General features: G+C 42.7%; 1 pseudogene; it reads left to right on the top strand.

The window, feature by feature from the left end:
• The window catches only part of LOC8050819, a 177,295-nt pseudogene continuing 164,046 nt past the window's right edge, over positions 1–13,249 (top strand).

Here is a 13,249-nt window from a genome sequence, read left to right as displayed (position 1 = left end):
ATGAACGGAAACCGCTGTCTCGTCCTCACGTTCTACGTCGGAGGAGCAATGCAACGTCTGTGGAAAGAAAATCTACACGCGTATCAAAAGTCAGGCAAAGCGTGGACGTAGAAGACCCCTCCCCCCTTTCCCTCACCGCTTCCCATGTTCTCTATCCCTTCCCGGTTGCTGTCAATTTGGGAAGACGAGCTCCGCTCGATAGTCGACTGGGTTTATTATAGCCTCTTGCTATATTCGAGTTTATATCTCTCGGCAATCTACAACAATACAACTAAAGGCTTGCTTCTTTTTTTTCTACGCTTGCATGTAGTTTTAGGAGAATTTGTAATAACCGAAACTCCGAAGAGATAAAAAATAAGCTTGAAACGGAAGAAAATGAGCACTTGTGTTCATGCTTCCGTTGCGCACGAACAACTCTACATTCCAGTGAATTATGTGTCTATTAAAGCTTTCCCATAAACACAATTTTGTTCGTGTTTTTTTTTTTTTTTTTTTTGAGAGTGTACAATACCACAAATTTCAGATAAATTCCCAGTGCAGTTATGAGATGCAAGGACCCGAGACGCTTTGGAAACAAAAACGGGAGTGCAGCAAGATCTCTGTGGGTCCGCAGTTTGATTCTTACTGAGATGTAGCACAAGTACTGCTTTCTATTCAGTTTTCAGGACTTGACTGATTTAATTGAGAGACCATAAATCAGTCATTTGGGGCGTTCAAGCTTCGCGAACTGCTTATATGGCGAGAAACAAATTTGTAGAAGCATTGCAGGGATAACTGGGATGGAAAGATGGGTTGTACATTTCTATTTATTTAGAAAAAAGTCTTTGCCCATCACCAAAAGAAATGGGCCAACTGCGGGTTAAGCTCGCCTGTGACCCTCTGCTCATGCAAAATACATTGTTTTGTCTTATACAAGGCAAGGTTATCGTGTAGAACTAGCTAGACTGCAGGGGTTGCATAGACTATTGCGAATCACACTCTCAATTGAATCTATTTTCTTCTTAAAAATATTATTTTTTTATGTTTAACATTTCTAGTCAGGCCATAAAAAAAGAACCTTACCAAGCAAAGCGTTGTTATACCCCCAAATATTTGACATTGCATTTAACCTTTGTAGTGTGCTTTTATTTGGAAATGAATAATTCTCTATAGCGTTGTCTGATGAACAAGATCTGTAAGCAGTGAGAGGGTGCAGGCGAGCTGGTAATTAATCGACATCTTGTAAACCTTGAGACGGGGAACGATAAAAAAAAACGGACGAACATAACGAAATCTCATCAGATTTTGTTGTGTTCGTCCGTTTTTTTTTTTTTTTTATCGTTCCCCATCTCAGGGTTTACAAGATGTCGAACAAGATCTGGCTAAGTTTTTAAGATAACGACAATAACAATTTCCTACAAAGAAACCCTTCGACAGAAATCATATTACCCACAAAGGGTACCTACACTTTTTATTTCTACATTCAGTAAGCTACGGAAGAACACGGAATATAATTCACCGACGGAAAAAAAAAAACAACCTGAGTGTGACGATTTTTAGGAATCTTATTATAGCTCCGCACCCAATGAGGTTGCAGCATTAGTCTATAAAAATAGACTAAAGCGCGAATCACGGAGCACGAAGCATGAACATGATGTGCCAGTATACGTCCGGCGTTCCTTAGTAAGTGATTATATATGCACCAACGCGCGGCTATGACGTCACGCAATTTGCGGTGGCGCTGTTGTTGGCAAAGCACATGCCCGTACGCTTTACCTCACTCGAAAATGGTTTCTCTGCACGCCCAGTGATCACACCCAGTGTGAGCAAACGCGGACAGGTTTGTAAACAAAAGCCCTTTGGTCTAGAGCTGCCTCATCTTACTAACATTTTAATTTTTTGTTTTTTTGTTTTTCTTTAAATTACACAGGGACGTCAAAGCGGCTCATCGTTCGCAAGGGTCACCAGACGGAACCGCCCTGCGACCTCCGCAGCGCCTCTTCCAAAGACTTCCTGGCGGTGTCCACTGGTACCACCAGCCGGAAAAAGACTACCACGCAGCCACCGGGAGCGGCGTCCCACACCCTCAGGCCTCCGCCCTAGAGCCCATCTACACGATGGACTTCGGTCCGGACCTGAGCCTGAGCAAGGAAGCAGCGGGTGGTTCCGGAGTGGTACGCGGCAACAACCTGCTCCAGGTGAACCGGTAGGTGGGCACGGGCTGGGTCGGCCGAGCCTACTTCTTCATCATCGGGCACCCGGCGTCGCTGAAGATGAACAGCGCCCGCTTCGGAGACGCCGGGGTCTACACCTACACGGCCGTGTTCAGAGACGGAGCGAGGAGGAACTCCACGATTCGACTCCACGTCGTCGGTTAGTACCAGCAATAGCGCCTAAAAGCCTGCTGCTTGAACGGAGTCAGTGCTATATGGTATGCTATATGCACTACGTAGTGCACTTCGGACGGAAATTGCTATATGCACTACGCTGAGAGCTCATGCCGCTCGGGCCACCCTTTTTCGAACTGCGCGTGTATCACTGGGGAGCTTGTTAACCCAGCCACCCGCCTGCGTTCACGCCGCTTCGCGGCGACAGTATGCGGCTGCTAATTAGAAAAGTTAACCAGTACACGCCGCTTCGCGGCGTCCAGCCGGCAACCCAAGCCCCGCTGTCCCCGATCTGCGAAGTCTGCGAAGTTTCGTCGACAACATTCGGTGTTTTTGTTCAACAATGTTCAAGAAAAAAAAAAAAAAAAAGTAAGATCACCGCGATTCGAACCTGCGTCCACTTGCGCACGAAGCGGCCACCCTAACCCCAACGCTATGCCACTTTTTTTATTTTTTTTATTACCAGGTTTGCATAAAACAATACAGAATAAATGCGAAGAACTGTATGTTGGGGACGGCCCCTACGCAATGCCACCGCTTGGAAAACTCGTTGTGATAATTCATTTTATACGAGACATACGTAGTGCATATAGCAATTTCCGGCCGAGCTGCACTCCGGAGTGCATATAGCATTACTCCTACGGTATTTGTGCCCGTTACTGACAAAATAAGTATAATGTGAAAGCTTTGTCTAAAAAGTTCGTCAAAAATTAACGCGCGCTACGGCAATTTTTCGCCGTCCACCAAATGTAAGAAAATACCTGCACCGTTACTAAAAAATACACAAAAAAATTAAGAGTTGTGTTTTGCGTTACTTTGCATTTTAGTATTTGACAGCGATAAGTCGCGCGGGTATGAACTTCCAGAGCAAACGAAACGTTTACACAGATATTCCATGATATTTCTTTTATTCTTTGTTTATTCAATTTGCAGAAAATTGCAAAGTCCCGATGGCGTGTAGTGTTCTCAACAAATACCGATAATAGAATTAACTTTTATCAAACGTAAGGAGTAAAGATTAAAGTCATCTGAAAAAATAGGGTAAAATAGAAAGAAAACCTTACTCGATATTCATTATCGATTTTATCCAGTACGTTGGTACGCTACTGAAAACCATAAAGGGTTACTATAAACGTCGTTTAATGCAAACTTTTACTTCCAAAATTGTTGCTAATATAAAATTTTAAGTGCTAATTTGGGGAAAAATTTCTAGCATGGTTCCTACGTCACAAGGAAACAATACTCCACGCCCGTTTTCCTGCGATTCCATTGGCTTCCAGTATATACAGTTCTTTTTCGGACATAAAACAAGGCAACTGTTGGCAGGATGTTCGGTTTTATCCTCTTTTGCGTAGAATGTTAGAGTAGACATGTATACTGACTGCTCCAGTTGGTTATTTTGATAAACACAAACAAACAATTGAACAAACAAATAAAGAAACAAACAAACAAACAAATACATTTCGCACAGCTACATTTAGCCAAAACTTCTTAACAACATTTGACAAGTGGAGTCGGTTTGAAATGTCATATTGCGTGGGCACGAAACCGTGTAATGCATGACCAAGTTTACACGTTGCGAGTCAAAGGTAACACTTAATTTAAGACGCCCTATCAAAAATCGACCAGACCGGGTTTTGGTGTTTTTCAACGTTGACGTCAGAGCGTAAATTCAGACACGGGCTCTGATTTGTTATAATGTTCTGACGTGACCCGTGTCTGACGTGTCCCAGTTTGGTGTGACTTGCTGTGTTCACAGTAAAGTGTTTCCTAGTTGAATCCCGGCCTACTCGTGCAGGAAATATAGGGTGTTGTCTCTCATTAATATACGCATCCGTTCCCCACAACACTCGTTCATGACAGAGCTGCCTACAATAAATGGACAAAAATGCCATGTATTTACCCATCTCGTCCCTCAAAACGTCGTCCATATCGCGAGGTATCTGTATTAATGGGGTCCATATTAAGGAGTCCTCACTCTATAATTTAGACATCAAATGAATTCTTTTGAATTCAACAGTTAGCACATTCTGCAACGACAAAGCTTCAATTTTGGATAGGCTTAGCTGTTTTATCAGCCAGTCGTCCTGGTGTCCGGGCCCAAAGTTGCACCATGGTTGGCATGGTTTCTGAATCAGCCGAAGTCCTATCTCTGATGGCGTGGCTTCCTCCAGTTCCGAATGGCCAAAGCCTATTCATAATGACTGCAAAAGTTTATTAAAGCAATTCAGTTATAAGGTGAAGGCAAAACAAAACTGGTTTTAATCTCAATTATTAATTTTTTCATGTCACTCATTTCAGATAACATATTTCTCTTTAACTACTGATGCACAAAAAAAAAGAAAAAGAAAGTGCTGCTTCAAAAATACTTTCAATTGGCTGCAAGAAAACGGAACTATGTGCTCGTGACCCTGGAATGTGCTTACAAAAGTGAGTTACAGTGAAATGGAGTGTTGTTTTACCAAACTTATGCGGCGTTTTAAAAGCATAGAAAATTTTAAGCCCATGGCCCATGCACACATTTTACGTACACAAAACCACTGCAACTTATGTTGGCTGCAGCCATCGAATAATGTTTAATCTTAGGTAAAAACGCATTAAGCAATATCTCCAGCCCTCTTGGCACTAAGCTTCTATATCTTGAATGCAGACAACAGTTTTCAGATAAGACGCACTTCACTCTTACACAGGAAGCTGCTAAAAGAAAGGAAAAAAAAAAGAAGAAACATGCTTGCAGTGGTTTGAGTAAAATTTGCTTCACCCCAGTCACTACTGCTTCCTAACAAGCCGTTTTTGGCTGAAGTCTCATTGAACAAAAATAACAACGAATCTGTGGCAATGTAAGTTTCTCCGCCAGACTATTGTGCGCTTATTAATGTTGTAGTTCAAGAAAACAATGACGACAAAGAGAAAATTATTTTTTTTAATGTGCCGGGTGTGGAAGCCTTGAGCCACATGGCTTTGAAGAGAAACACGTGATACCTCTTGTTACAACAGTGCCAACAATTAAAATGTCAAGGGGCTTTAGTTTCATCTAAACAAAAGAGGAAACAATCACTTTGTTTTGTAAATTTTATTTACTTTAACTTTCAAAATTTGGCATTGCCATGAAGTTTCACCTGAGAAGAGATTGGGCCATTTTGTGCCTTTCACGTAGCTCAAAGTGTGAGGAGTTTCGAAAAACAATGTGCTCGAAAACAATACAAAGATAATGATTTTGTAGTAAAACTTATTAATGCTTCTACTCATTCCAGAACAGTACTAATAACAGCACTGTTTTTCTAAACTCTCTTCAATTGTTGTGCAATCTTATTTTATTCAACGGTGTACTAGGAACCGGTGAGTGAAAAAATGTCATTGAATCTGCGGGTTCGTAGTTTGTGCCGTTCTTTTGGTTTCACGAGAGAACTAAATAGCTGCCGCAAAGTTAGGTCAATCAATAAATTTTGATCCGCAATATGTTTTCAGTTTTTTTTTTGTTTGTTTGAAACGTGCACGAACAGACTTACACTCAAGTACACTAGTAAAAAACGGGGAATATGTAAACTGCAACGTTTTAATAATGAAGAATCATATTGGTTATTTTAAAGGACTTTTTTTTTAAATTTTGACCAATGGCCGTTCTATCAAAAACTGTGGTCAGTGAATTAATCGCAAAACTGGAACGAATGAGACATTTTGAAGAAAAACATTTCTCCTTCGAAGTTTTTGGCGTAGATTTTTCTTTATCAACGGATGTTTTTATATGTCACCTGAAAAAAAATGCCAAAATACTTAGCATAGTCTTCAAGTTTAAAAACGTTCAACTCTCCTTTACACAAATTCTGTTCCAGTTCGCTTGCACTTATGCACGACTACAAAACGGAGAGAAAAAAAGAAAGGTTCAATGGATCTGGGGCCAGATTCACGAAGCGATCTTACGCCAAAAATGTGCCTACGGCAAAACGTAAGAACAAATTCGTATTCGCGAAACGAAATAATCGTAAGTTTTGCGCAGGTTACGACGGAAACCTACGACAGCTCCAAAGCTGTCTTACGCACTTTTTACGATCAAAGCGACATGACCGTAAGCGTCGCTTAATTACTTGGTCGCGACGATCAACGGACATTTATCTTTCTACGTGCTTGTCTCGCGCGTCCCGACATCAAGCAGCAAGAAAAAAGTAAGTTCTTGAAACCGAAGATGACGAACATGAACGCTGGATCCACAAACATCCGGGAAAAGCCACGACGGCAACCATCCCACCGACCAATTGAGATCGGCAGAATGTAGGCCTAGCAGGCACTCGGACCTGCTCCGGCGCAGTGTTGCTCCGACGGTCCTTCTCCAAGATTGCCTGCCAAGGACCGGCTGGCTTGCTGAATGGAATGGGCCCGCGCGACCCTTGTGAATCCTTCCCATATTAATAGTTCGATCGATGAACACTATTTTAGATTAAGAGGTGAATCTTTTCCCCTTGTCTTCTTGTTTTCCGAGGCAGCGGTAACGAACGCTGTCTACTCTCATTAATTCTTTCTCCTTGTGTTGTGTGATACCGAGCTCAAATGAACGGCATATGGATTACCTTCGCAACACGGTATGTACACTTTGTTAATACTATGCCTTTTTATTGTGACACGACGGTACGTCACTGTAGAGATAACAGTTCGTGGGAGCTACGCGATGACGGTTCAACGTGCCTTTCTGCACCGAGTGTCCCGTCAGTGTCGAGCTGCAGTCGTAGAAGATCGGTCCCAAAGCGCTTACCAAGACGCGGTCCAACAGCGTAAACCTGGCACTTCGATCAAAAGCGCGCCTCCGCTCCGACCGTGAACAGGTATTTGCTTGGCTCTTGCTGACTCTCTCGTAGTTCAAACGTATCTTTTTTAACGTCGGCTCGCTCCCGCATCACCGAGGCCGCGAAATACGCCACGGCGATTTGTTTCGATCTACGTCGCTTTACAAACAAATGGCACGGCCCGTCTTTTACTAACGATGACAGCCGTGTTGACTTCGTAGTGATCGAGTTCGTAGCAGTCACCGAAGGCGGTTATCCAGGCCTTGGCGTTCGGGCGCGTTTAAATTGTGTTAGCGTCGACATATCACTGCACGGACACGAAGCCCAAACAAATGGTGGCGCAAAGGCCGGCTGCGTTTGTTATGACAAACCCACATGCTCCGAACTGCTCCGAACCATGCCGAGCTCTCCGATTGTTTGTTCGTGTTGCCGAAGACGCTGCCGCCATAGCAAGAGCACCGGAAGCTGTTGTTTTTCCGTATAACAACGTTGCTTTCCTCCTCTCACTTAAAAACGCGTTCGTGAATACCGATTTCTCCTCCTCTTACAATGTTCTAAATTTACGAGCATCATAGCTAAGTTGTCGTAAACTAGGAAGCTCTTCGTGAATCTGGCCTCTGTATTTCGAAAATATTTGTTCAGCTCAAATGTTATGTAGATAACACCAGAGCTAAAGAGCGAGAAAGCAAAAAAATAAAGACAGAATATATGAAACCACAGGACAAGGATGGAGCTATTGACAACAACTAATGACAATTTATGTAACGGCAGGTTACTCCAGAAGTAGTGAACCATATTTCTTGTGGCGTAAATATTTGCTTTTAGTTATTATAAAAAAAAAATTATGTTTATTTGTGCAATGTTTTTTTTCTTAATAAAACGATGCCTTTTAGAAAGCGAGTTGTTTTACTTTTGGATGTCACCTATATAGAATGTTTATTAATTTTTCTAGGTCAGGCGACATCAGTGGAGGTGTAATTAATTTCATGAAATATCAAGATCTGAACGTGAAATACAAAATGCAAACAGAAAATAAAAATTAGAGCAATGTTAGATTTGATGTTGCACCTTAGCATATTTTGATTATATCGAAATATATACTGTAGCGCATGCTACAGGTTGGTTAGCATCCCCTCATATAAACGTATATAAATAATTATCGGGGTATGGTTCTCACTTAGTTTCTCTATCGTGGCTAAGGGATGTTCGGAAGGCAGTTGAAACTCCGAAAATTGCGTTTTCGAAACTACAATGTCAAGCATCATCAGTTCATTAGCCACGGGCAAGTTTGTGTCAGTTTGTCATATGATTACTGCCCAAATATACGTTTTAATGGGAGGAGCAGAGTAAAACCTTTAATTCGCCGAAAGGAAGAGTCTGACAGTAATGTTTGCTGACCAACGAAAATTCAAGATAAGTGCAGTCATCTTATCGTTTTGTAAGGGAAGCGTGCGACAAGACAGTGGCGTCGCGGTGCGGCTCCCAACTGAGTCGTTTGGCGGGAACATCAGTTGTATCTCCGTGCTCCCTAAGGTGTCGCACGCTCTGTATTATCACTTTGCAGCCTATCAGATTGCGTCATTACTAATAATGAAGTCTGAAGAAGGAATCAGGCAGAGAATAAACATAGTATGCCCTGCCGTTCTCACGGACAAGTAACTGCGGGGCTGATTATGTTCATACGCTGCCTGATTCCTTCTTCGGCGTTCATAATGAGTAACGCCGAAATCTGACTAGCTGCGAACTAATAATGAGAAGCGTGTGACAAGACAGTGGCGCCGCGGTGCGGCTCCCAACACAGTCGTTTGGCGGGATCATCAGTTGGATCGGCGCGCCCCCTTTAGGTGTTGCACGCTCCCTATTGCTTCTCACAATAAGTGACGGCACGTAGGTGCGTATTTTTATTGAATTGGACGCCTGGATTGAGGGGTGACAAAATATAAATAAACCAGACACTTAGCATGTCGCAGTCTGCAATTGTCATATTGTAAATAACAGGCACATATATTACAACGATAATAATTTCTGGAGATGGGGAACAAAAGAAACAAAGGGCAAACGCAAACTTCTGAACACAGCTAGGTGACTGAACAAGGCGGATTGTTTTAGTCGCGTGCAAGTCACCTAGCTCTGTTTGAACCTTTTGCGTTTGTCCTCCGTGCCCCTTTCTTCTCCCTCTCCACGGATTATTATCGTTATTCTCGTCAAGCTCGCATGGAGCTTTGCATTAATTGCTTTATCAACATTTATTACTCCTTGAAACAGTGCAGTCTAATTCATGCGTGCGACATTCCTGGACGCAAATAAAAATGTAAGACTGCGGTCGATGTTTTATTTTGACACACGCAGGGGCACAACACTGCATCCGGAATGGAACGCTCACGCATATTCCTGCTCCAGGTACTACTGCGGACCCTCTTCGGCGAAGGCGTGGACGCTGGACCGCTACGCACGGACATCACCGGTCTAAGGCCCGCCTGGCGCGGGAAAACTACGGCGGAAAAACATCGTATGCCACCAGACCTGGAGGATTTTCATCACTTCAGCTGGCAACATCGATCATCGACCACCGACGCCACCGCCACTACAGCTGGACTACAAAAGCGCGCCCACTTCGAGCTACCTTTGGGGCACGACACTGCATCCGGAATGGAACGCTCACGCATATTCCTGCTCCAGGTTAGTTATTTGGAGTTCGCTGCTTGCTATCGTTCGAGTGACTACTGTCTGTTAGCAGTGTCGTGCCCCGACCACTGGCTTGGACCTTCCCGGCGCGTTCGTCTTTGGTGTGAAGGCTTGTTGCCCGCTGGACTGAGGGGTATTATGTTGCTTATGTGCGGCGACGTGGAGGCCAATCCGGGGCCGGATGACCTGCCCGTAGTCTCCACTCTGAGCACTGACGTCATCTTGACAACGGTACTTGCCACAGTTCAAAGAATAGAACAAGGTCGAATTAGTATGCTCTCAGAAATGAAAGAACTCAAAGAGAAGCAAAAGACGACGGACGAAAGAATGCAGGAGCTGTATTCAAGGGTAGTGGCGCTGGAAACAAAAACTGGTAACGCATCTGACGTTCAAAACGAAGGGGCTTCAAGTGAGTCCCTTTCTTTAGTTCATGAAAAGCTCAGTGATATTGTGACCCGATGTGACGACGCAGAAAACAGACTAAGGCAATGCAATTTATTGTTCTTTGGTTTTTCTGACGACTCCAATGAAACATGGAGTACATGTGAACAAAAAATCGTGAGCTTTTGCGCGGAGAACCTCGGGATTACCATCGCAGCCGATAATCCGATAATATTGAACGAGCTCACCGCCTAGGAAAGTTTGCTGCTGGAAAAAACCGACCCATAATTGTCAAGTTTCTTCGTTTTAAAGATAAAGAGCAAATACTATCTTCTGGGTTTAAACTAAAAAACACCCCCTTTGCAGTAAGAGAAGACTTTTCCCTCGCTGTACGAATAGCAAGAGCTAGGCTACTCGCATTTGCAAAAGAAAAAAAATGTTCCTTTTAAGCTACGTTTCGAGAAGCTTAAACTCGACAACAGAACGTACGAGTACAATCATGACACTAACTGCATCACGGAAGTAAGATAGCAACACGGGAGATTGCGCAGTCACGCCCGCGTCGTTTTTCCGCCCTCCGTGAACACGTGCAAAAATATAAACCACCCGTTTCCTTATCGTTTACCAACATTCGTAGCATTCTTTCTAAGCGCGATGAATTGAGTGCATTTCTCGAAGATAGCGACTCGGACATAGTTGTGCTGACAGAAATGTGGCTAAAGCCTGATAACCTGAATTGCGAAATTTTCCCGGAGAGAAATGGCTTTCAAATATATCGTCAGGATCGCCTAAGCAAACGAGGCGGTGGTGTCATGATAGCGATAAAAAACCATGTGCCCTCGTGTGTTATTAACCTAAGTAGCAATCTAGAGATACTTTGGATCTGCATATCTTTGTCTACCGGCAAATATGTTGTTGGTGTATGTTACAGGCCCCCAGATTATGATAAAAGTTTCTGTACTGAGTTAGGAAGTGTTCTTTCCGTTATCAAAAACAGGTTTCGAGATTCTATTGTGCTGCTATTCGGTGACTTTAATTTTCCAAATATTGACTGGACGACGCTTTCATCATCATGTCAGGAGGAACAGGCATTTGTTGATTTGTCTCTCGACTTTAACTTTGAGCAAGTAATTGACCAACCGACACGCTTGAACAATATTCTTGATCTCTTTCTTGTGACTCATCCAAGCGTGATAAACTCAATCAAGTACATAAATGGCCTAAGTGACCATAAACTAATACACATAACACTAGATATATGTTCACCGCAATACTCAACAACTTCAAAGATTATACTTGATTACAATAAAGCTGATTATTTTCAAATGAATGACGAACTTGATGTGTTTTTAAACAGATTTTCGGTTGATTTCTGGAGCCGCACAGTAAATGAAAATTGGTTGCTATATAAAAACAAAATGATTGAATGTGTTGACCGTTATGTGCCACGCTTTAATATACTTTCCGATAGCAACAAACCTTGGTTTAACAAAATATTGAAATCCTTGCGGAACAAGAAGAAACGGGTATTTCGAGCTGCCAGGTATGTCAACACAGAACGTGCTTGGTCCAATTACGACACATATGCTAAACTTTATGTTAATCGCCTACGAGAATTCAAAGGAAAATTTTATAACTGTGACCTACCATCCGTCCTCAAACACAACCCTAAAAAATTCTGGAAGCTTATCGCACCAAATGAAACCACAAATAAAATATCCTTGGCTAACCGTGAAGGTGACACCATTTCTGATGCTGAAGGTCCTGTTGTTATGAATAACCATTTTGCATCGATATTTACGCAGGAGGATACGTCAACAGTGCCCGTTATTAATGACGTTAGCTATCAATTCATGAGTCCTATTTCCGTATCACCTTCGGGAATTGAAAATATTATAGATAACCTAAAATTTACTACGTCGGCTGGCACAGATAACATTAACTCTAAGCTTCTTAAAAATACAAAACGCGTGTCCAGTGAAATTTGCGGTCTACTATTTCAACAATCATTGTCCACCGGTATACTTCCAGACGACTGGAAGATAGGGAAGGTCGTTCCTGTTTTCAAAAACGGAGATCGCCACCTCGCAGAGAACTACCGCCCCATTAGTGTTGTGTGCAAAGTACTTGAACATATAATTTTTTCACATGTTGCATCGCATCTTGAGTCTAACAATTTTTTTTATAAGCATCAGTATGGTTTTCGCAAAGGCCTTTCCTGCGAAGCACAACTGCTCGAATTCACCCATGACCTACATCTTAACATGAACTCTAACTCTCAAACCGATGCAATATTTCTGGACTTTTCTAAAGCATTCGACCGCGTTCCCCACTGTCGCCTTTTGTCGAAGCTTTCGTCACTAAATCTTGATTCTTTAACCCTCTCATGGATTCGCAACTTTCTGTCGTTTCGCTCTCAGTATACCGTCTGTGGTGATTTTCAGTCTGACATTACTAATGTAACCTCTGGCGTTCCGCAAGGCAGCGTCTTGGGTCCTTTGTTATTTCTTATCTACGTAAACGATCTCCCAAATGCATTGTTTTCTAATGTGCGTTTGTTTGCGGATGACTGTGTCTTGTACAGAAAAATAAACACTCCAGATGACCACGTACTACTCCAGCATGATCTTGATCGCGTTAACAACTGGTGCGAAGAATGGCTAATGACACTAAATAAATCCAAATGCCAAGTAATGAACTTTACTCGCAAACGATCTCTTTCACAGTTTCCATACACATTAGGCACTTCGTCCCTTAGCGTATGCTCATCCTACAAGTATCTTGGTGTCCATTTTACATCTAACCTTTCATGGGTCACCCATATTAACTCTGTGACCGCTGACGCATCTAGAACGCTCGGTTATATTAAACGTAACTTAAAATCGGCTCCTAACCATCTCCGCAAACTCGCTTACAAAACATATGTCCGTCCTAAACTCGAATATGCTGCCACGCTTTGGAGCCCTCATCAGAAATACCTAACCACGCACATTGAAAAAGTCCAGACTCGAGCAGCACGCTTTATAACATCTTCCTATT

The sequence above is a fragment of the Ixodes scapularis genome, unplaced genomic scaffold (genome assembly GCF_016920785.2).
Source record: "Ixodes scapularis isolate PalLabHiFi unplaced genomic scaffold, ASM1692078v2 PGA_scaffold5__190_contigs__length_132052651, whole genome shotgun sequence".
Lineage (NCBI taxonomy): Eukaryota > Metazoa > Arthropoda > Arachnida > Ixodida > Ixodidae > Ixodes > Ixodes scapularis.
This window is presented reverse-complemented; position numbering and strand designations above follow the sequence as displayed.